We start from the raw sequence: 7,109 nt of genomic DNA, 5'->3' as shown, positions 1-7,109 counted from the left end.
TGGACTAGTTCAAGGACATTCTTTTTCAGCTCCACTTCCGACTTACTGAAGGAGACTCTATTCTACTTACCTTTCAAGCAATGCTCACAATTTTCAAGATGAGCATCATTGAGATTCGAAAACTCATTCTTTTTGATCAAAAAATTCATCCCCTTCTCACTAATATGACCTAGTCTCTTGTGCCACAACTTAGAGGATGACTTAGTCATGATAAAATATGCTGCATCATAGAAAATTTTGAAATTTGTCTTCTATAAGGAACAACATTTCTTACCTCGTGCAACAACCAATGAACCCTTGCTTAGCTTCCATGCTCCACCACTGAAAACATTATGGTAGCCTCCATCATCGAGCTTACCTACTGAAATCAAATTCATTCTCAAATCAGGAATATGTCTTATATCTCTCAATATCAAGAAACAACCCATTTTGTCTCGATTTTAACATCACCAAGACAAACTATCTTGGACACACCACTATTACCCATGCGAACCTCACCATAATCACCAACTTTGTAGGATTGGAAGTAACCTTTTGTGGACTAAATTGGAATGAGGCACATGTGTCAACAATCCATGTTGTTTCATTTGAAGATCTGCTAAGACAAGAGTCTTGACAGTTAGAAGCATATGTTAGTTCACCATTTGAAGCATAAGTAGATGTATATTCACTCTATTCTTTCTTTTTTCTCTAGGCTTCACCGTACCCTTTACTTTATCATTTTTAAATTTCTAGCACTCGTTTTTCCAATGATCTATTTTGCCACAGTAATGTCAAACACCATCATTTTTTGGAGCTCTAAACTTGTTTTTAGACTTGCCCCTACTCGAACAACTTCTATTATTCTTTGATCTTCATCTACCATTCACCTACATATCAGACTTAGAAGGTTTATCCCCCTTTCGATTCTCTTCATTAAGTAAGGAACTGGTGACAAATGCCATGTTGACTTTACCATTTGGTGTTGAGTTGATGAGAGTAATAATAAGAGTCTTCCAACTTGTAGACAAAGATTAAAGGACTAAAATTGCGTGCACCTCATCATCAAAATTTTTATCTTCATACTACTCAGTTGATTCAAAATATTTTGATATTCTTGCAAGTGCTCAACAATTGATTTATTATCAATGTACTTTAGATTCACCAGCTTTCGTACTAGTGCTGCTTTATTCCCTGCTGACCTCCTAGTGTAGAGAGCTTCAAGTTTTCTCCACACACCATATGTCGTAGTCTCGTTCTCAACATGGTGCAAAAAATTTACACCAACCTAGGAACGAATAAAGCTACACACCTTTTTATTTGTCTTTTTCCAGTCAACTTCTTTTGTACTTTTAGGTCTAACACCCTCATTTTCAATTGCTTCATTCAAATAATCTGAAACTAATAGATCACTAATCATCAGTTTCCATTGTCTATAGTTTGTACCATTCATACTCACCATGTCAGTCACGATGGTTTGTACATTCATCATCGTGAAAATCCTGCTAGAACCTAATTCATCCATTATCAAGTCATCCACCATTGCAATTCCTTCCACCGCCTTATCACATCACCTTAACCGATCTTCCCCAATCCTCTAAGTTCTTATTGTTGAAATCAAACCCATCCTTTCTTACAACAATACAAGTTTTGACATTTGTATATCCTCCCTATCAAACACACACTAAACTCTTTAAAATGTTTATTCACAAAATAACACGCACACATCTCCTTTATCTTATTCTTTATCATTTTTATGTCTAGATATGTTAACTTAAAAAGTAATTTATCTTCTTGGTTTATCATTTTAGACAAAATTAATGTCTCAAATGTAGTCATCTTAGTTTGTAGCACTTGACTGACCAACAAATTAACAAATACTTTATAAACATAATGCTAGTCAAAAAACATCTTTATAACATTAGTAACCTATTCCAAAGTAACAAACTGGCAATGAAGCATAAAACAACTCCATTCCATTGAGTAATACACTTTCTTAAATCTTCTCTTGAATTCCTATCGTTTCTAAGTTTAGTACAATTATTTTTTTAAACATCTCTTGTTTTAATTTTATTAACACAAGTTATAAACTTTATATAAAAGTAAATGAAATTATAGTACATTAATATTATTATTAATTTTTATTTGTATAATAGTTATATTAAGATTGTGTACTAAGTGGAATAGTTAAGATTTCTCAAATAAATGTCAACTTAGATACAAGACGTCATTCTATATTACGGATTGCATTGTGTTGCTTTTGTCCCACATCGAAATTAAAAAGTATGAGTCAACTAGAAAAACAACTATAAAATGAAGCAGACTTGGTCCATAAAAATTACTTACCTGGACAGGATCGATGGGTGATCAATAAGACCCATGGTCTAGATCTACGGTCATCATTGCACTTTGATGATGCGTATTTCTAAGGTCAGCCTTAGGGTTTGAGCCTGTGTCATAATTTGTGTTAGTGGGGGCCAGCGTCCGCGCGGCCCCTTTCAATTTTAGTTTGAACTTCTTATTATTTTTTAACATCTCCCCATCTGTGGATGCTCATATCTCTCTTTTATCTTTATATGAAGAACATCTCTGTTATCTGAAATTCTTTCCTTGCAAGTCTGCTTCTCTCAATAGGTGAAATCTTCCCGAAGGTTTTATTTCTTCGTATCTTATCAATTTGTTTTGCTTACAATCATCCTTCAATAGGAAGCTCATGAGTGTTCATCGCATTTTGTAGTCTCCGTGAGGTTTGATAATTTTGTAGCAGTAATAATTGTTAATTTATTGAGAATATGAATATCCTTTGATTAAATACCATGCTATTGTTACAGTATATGAACAAATGAATGCACAAAACTAAGCCAATTTCCTCCATAAATCTTAGAAGTTTATACCACATACTTTGTACAAAATCTATAAAAATGTAATGGTTTAGTGTTGGATAAGGAGTAACATTTTTTTGAATGGGAATGGAAAAACTACCCAAAATATTTCCACCCACATCTAGAAACCTTTCACATCCAGGAATTGACCTAACTTTGCCATCCCGTTCAACCTGAACTGGAAACCTGAACTTGAATTCTTCCTTACATGTATATCACTTTGTAAGTCACTAAACACCACAAACTTGTCTTATGAAATGCCTATTTTTTTTTTATCAATTCTTTCATCAATCTCATTTCTTTACAATATTCAATAAATACAATATATTCAGCTTCGGTAGTAGACAAAGCAACACATTTGTACAAATGAGACTGCTGTCACAACCCTAGATTGCTGACTCTCGGCCTGGCTAACTTTAGTGCAGGCCAGGACCGAGAGGGTGTGCCTAGAAAAGATCGAAGTGTGAAGCTCGGGCACCAGACAAGATATACTAAGGCACGCGTGTGGGGGCCTTGGCATAGGCGGGAGAAGTGTGTAGAAAGAAGCAGGCGACCAAGAGAAGGTAGCCTGGCAGACGCATCCGACCGAGGGGAAAGAGCAGACCGATGACCGAGCTCTTCAGCATGGGCCAGATCATTGTGCATGGGTTAGGCCTCGACCAGGGATTGGGCCTTGGGCCAGTTTTGGACCGATACATGTCCCGATCCACTGGGCGACCGAAGAGAGGCACAACGCTAAGTCAAAGATGGAAGGAGTCTCAACCAAGACCGAGTATCTCGGGATGGCCCGGTCAAAGTCCCTATATTTTCAGAGGACCAAGTCTTAGATGAATTATTTAGCCAAGACTTAGGCAAAGTTTGTTGTACACGTTTTCTACTCCTATTTATATCTCCTAGAGGAGGCGACCCTAAGGCATTCAATCAAGAGATCAATCAAGTTATCAATCAAGAACTAGAAAGAGACTCTTGAGCCTAGGGTTTTGTGCCTACCCGTGGGTTCCTTGTATTTTCATTGGTTGTGTGTGAATCAATAATAAGATCCAAGGTTGGCTTCGGCCGTAATATTGTGTTGCCTCTTTATTGCTATTTTCTATCTTCTTTATATTCTGTTCGTTCTTGGAGAAATATATCTTTGTTGGGCAGTTTGTTTACTTAGGCGAAAAACTTAAGTATCGAGTTGGCTGATCAGGTTCTTGCGAGGAGAGCCTGAGCCGGACAAGGGTTAGCCAAAGCAGCGAATTTGGCGTGTTATTCTGCATTCGACAGACCCTTGATTACAGTTGGTATCAGAGCACATCGACATATATTTTGGGCGAAAGAAAATAATGAAGAAGACTAGTAGCAGCAGCCGTGCGGTCCAAGAAGATTTCGAAGCCGAAACGGACACGCGGCTGACCGAGCTCGAGGAGCTCATAGGCATGCCTGCAGAGGAAAACGAGCCCTCCCTATTCGCACAGGTGGGTGAGTTGAAGGCGCAATGGCAGACTGCTCAGATGAGCATTGGGCGTGTGAGCGACATGCTTGAGCAGAAGCAGATCAATAGGCAGACCGCGCTCATCTCACGGCTAGAAGAGCTGGAGATCGAGGTGCGATTGCTTAAGCGGGCGGCTGGTTCGGATCCCCCGGTCGCAGCAGCTCCTTCGACCAAATTCAAGGTACCCGAGCCCTGTTCGTTTGGAGGAGCCAGAAGCGCTAAGGAGATTGAGAATTTCCTTTGGGACATGGAAGTCTATTTCGAGACATCCAAGATCCCTGAAGATAAAAAGGTGTCCGTAACTAGTATGTATCTCGTAGGCGATGCCAAGCTTTGGTGGAGAGCCCGCCTCTCGGATGATGCTAGTGCTATGCGTGATAAGATCGACACATGGGAAGTAATGAAGCGAGAACTAAAGGAGCAATTCCTCTCGGGGAATGCTTCGTGGCTAGCCCGTGAGTCCCTCTGCCGACTACGACACACTGATTCCACAAGAGAGTATGTGAAAAGCTTCAGTTCTCTTATGCTTGACATCCGTGATATGTCAGAGCAGGATAAGTTGTTCAACTTTTTAGCCGGACTGCAACCGTGAGCCCAAACCGAGCTAAGAAGATTGGATGTGAAAGACCTACCTTCGGCCATAACTGGGGCCGATCGGTTGGCCGATTTCAAAACAATTGGCTCAGTCAGCGCCGAGCCAAGTAAGCCCTCTGCCAAAGACAAGGGGAAGGGCAAAGTCCAAGGTAGAGACCGAGGACCAGGGGGAAAGACAAGTCATAACCGAGGCAAGAGTATCGGTCATGACTGGACCGAAGGAGCAAATCCGGTCCAGACCGAAGACAAGTTGGATGCTACCTTTGCAACGGTGATCACCTGATGCGGGAATGCCCGCAACGCGGAAGGGTTAGTGCGATCCAGGGTCAAGAGGAGGAACAAGATGAGGTACCTTCTAGGGTTAACCCGCTACAGATGCTTGGTGCGATGCAGGCCAGTGCCCATGTGCCACACAAGGCCCGTGGCTTGATGTATGTGAAAATCAAGATCAATGGGAAGGAAGTTATGGCGATGGTTGACACCGGTGCAACCCATAACTTTGTTGCTGACAAAGAGATCAACAGATTTGGGCTAGAAGTTGCTCAACACCGCTCTCGGATGAAAGCAGTGAATTCAGAAGCTCAGTCAGTCAAGGGGCAGGCCACGGCTGAGTTATAGATTGGGTCGTGGAAGGGTCGGGTGGAATTCATGGCCATCCCACTTGATGACTTTGACGTCATCCTAGGAATCGAGTTTCTAGCCGCGGCTCATGTGGCTGTTATGCCACACTTGGGTGGGATTTTTATTGCGGCACTGGAGAATCCATCCTTCATAGCGGGACGCTATGAGGCAGCAAAAGAGAAGAAGGCAGCCTTGCTTTCTGCCATGCAGCTCAAGAAGGGATTGAGGCATGGAGAGCACACTTACGTGGAGACATTAGTGGAGATGAAGCCAGACGTATACTCGGAGGTGCCGAAGAAAGTTGCAGATTTGATGGGGCGGTTTGAAGACATCATGCCGCCCAAGTTACCTAAGGTGTTGCCTCCGAAGAGGAACATCGACCACAGAATTGAGCTGGAACCCGGGGTAGTGATATCAGCGAAGGCTCCTTATCGGATGGGTCCATCCGAGCTGGTGGAGTTGAGGAAGCAGCTGACCGAGCTGTTGGAAGGTGGACTGATCCGACCGAGCAAAGCTCTATACGGGTCCCCCATTCTGTTCCAAAAGAAGACGGACGGCTCCTTGCGGATGTGTGTGGATTACCGCGCCCTCAATAAGGTAACAGTCAAAAACAAATATCTGATCCCAAACGTGTTAGATTTGTTTGATAAATTAGCACAAGCGTGGGTCTATTCGAAGATCGACTTGAGATCAGGGTATTGGCAGGTTAGGGTGGCGACCGAAGATGTGGCCAAGACTACGTGTGTGACTCGCTATGGGTCATATGAGTTCCTAGTTATGCCTTTCGGCCTAACCAATGCACCTGCCACGTTCTGCAACCTGATGAATGATGTCTTGTATGAAAGGTTAGACCGGAGCGTTGTAGTCTACCTTGATGACATCTTGGTCTATAGTGCCTCGACCGAGGAGTACTATAGCCACTTGGAGTGGGTGTTTGAGAAGCCGCGAAAGCACCACCTCTACATAAACAAGGGCAAATGCGAGTTCTGTTTAGAGCAGATCAATTTTTTGGGGCATATCGTGGGACATGGTGAAATCCGGATGGATCCAGCCAAGGTTGTTGCTATCGAGAAGTGGCCACGACCGAGCCGAGCGACCGAGTTACGGTCCTTCCTCGGTCTTGCCAACTATTATCGCCGGTTCATTAAAGAATATTCCAAGATGACCGGGTCCCTCACAGATTTGCTAAAGAAGGACCAAAAGTGGGTCTGGTCTGACAGATGTGAAGACGCATTTACAGCTCTGAAGCACGCGGTCGCGACCGAGCCCGTGTTGCAACTGCCACACTTTGACAGGCCTTTTGAAGTACATACCGATGCATCCGACCGAGCGTTGGGTGGGGTGCTGATGCAGGAGAGGCATCTGGTTGCATTCGAAAGCAGGAAGTTCAAGGATGTTGAGACTCGTTATTCAACTCATGAGAAAGAGATGGTGGCGGTCGTGCATTGCATTGAGGCATGGCGCCACTACCTTTTGGGCACCAAGTTTGTGGTGGTCACCGATAATGTGGCCAACACTTATTTCAAGACTCAGAAGAAGCTGTCCCCAAAGCAAGCGAG

At 42.8% G+C, this 7,109-nt stretch overlaps 1 non-coding gene across 1 annotated transcript; it reads left to right on the top strand.

The window, feature by feature from the left end:
- Positions 1-2,317: 2,317 nt before the first annotated feature.
- On the top strand, positions 2,318-2,478 carry LOC124933250. The gene has a single exon (XR_007098947.1). It is a non-coding gene; the product is annotated as a U1 spliceosomal RNA (small nuclear RNA).
- Positions 2,479-7,109: the final 4,631 nt, after the last annotated feature.

This window comes from Impatiens glandulifera, chromosome 3 (assembly GCF_907164915.1).
Source record: "Impatiens glandulifera chromosome 3, dImpGla2.1, whole genome shotgun sequence".
NCBI classification, from domain to species: Eukaryota; Viridiplantae; Streptophyta; class Magnoliopsida; order Ericales; family Balsaminaceae; genus Impatiens; species Impatiens glandulifera.
Note: the sequence above shows the minus strand (reverse complement) of the source record. Positions and strands in the feature narration are given on the sequence as shown.